The sequence below is a fragment of the Mobula birostris genome, chromosome 13, assembly GCF_030028105.1.
Source record: "Mobula birostris isolate sMobBir1 chromosome 13, sMobBir1.hap1, whole genome shotgun sequence".
Lineage (NCBI taxonomy): Eukaryota > Metazoa > Chordata > Chondrichthyes > Myliobatiformes > Myliobatidae > Mobula > Mobula birostris.
In genome coordinates this window covers 19,340,823-19,342,078 of record NC_092382.1, presented here as the reverse complement: position 1 = coordinate 19,342,078, position 1,256 = coordinate 19,340,823, and positions in this window count along the sequence as shown.

Below are 1,256 nucleotides of genomic sequence, written 5' to 3'. Positions count from 1 at the left end.
ATTAACCAAGGAACACACACAAAAATTCTGTTGAACGCAGCAGGCCAGGCAGTATCTATAGGAAGAAGTACAGTCGACGTTTCAGGCCGAGACCCTTCGCCAGGACTAACTTAAATAAGAGATAGTCAGAGATTTGAAAGTGGGACAGGGAGGGGGAGATCCGAAATGATAGGAGAAAACAGGAGGGGGAGGGATGGGGCCAAGAGCTGGACAGGTGATTGGGAAAAGGTATACAGAGATGGAGAAGGGGAACGGTCATGGGACAGGAGGCCTAGGGAGAAAGAAAGGGGGAAGTGAACCCACTATAGTGAGAGGGACAGAGGGAGAAAAAGGAGAAACAAAACGGGGAAAAATAATAATGATAATAATAATAAATAAGGGATGGGGTACAAAGGGGAGGTGGGGCATTAACTGATGTTTGAGAAGTCAATGTTCATGCCATCAGGTTGGAGGCTACCCAGACGGAATTTAACGTGTTGTTCCTCCAAACTGTGTGTGGCTTCATCTTTACAGTAGAGGAGGCCGTGGATAGACATATCAGAATGGGAGTGGGACGTGGAATTAAAACGTGTGGCCACTTGGAGATCCTGCTTTCTCTGGCGGACAGAGCGCAGGTGTTCAGCGAAACGACCTCCCAATCTACGTCGGGTCTCGCCAATATATAGAAGGCCGCATCGGGAGCACCGGACGCAGTATATCACCCCAGCCGACTCACAGGTGAAGTGTCGCCTCACCTGGACGGACTGTCTGAGGCCCTGAATGGTGGTGAGGGAGGAAGTGTAAGGGCATGTGTAGCACCTGTTCCACTTACAAGGATTAGTGCTGGGTGGGAGATCAATGGGGAGGGATCGGGGGGACGAATGGATAAGGGAAAGCTGGGATTATGTGATGGGACAGCGTGGAGGGAGCTTCACGCTGTGTCTGACCACAGGAGTGTGTGATGGGACAGTCAGGGCCCCAGACATATTTATTTATTATTTCCCCTTTTTCTCCCTCTGTCCCTCTGACTATACCCCTTGCCCATCCTTTGGGTTCCCCCTCCCCCTTGTCATTCTCCCCGGACCTCCTGTCCCATGATCCTCTCATATCCCCTTTTGCCGATGAACTGTCCAGCTCTTGGCTCCATCCCTCCCCCTCCTGTCTTCTCCCATCATTTCGGATCTCCCCCTCCCACTTTCAAATCTCTTATTAGCTCTTTCTTCAGTTAGTCCTGACGAAGGGTCTCGGCCCGAAACATTGACTGTATCCCTTCCCAG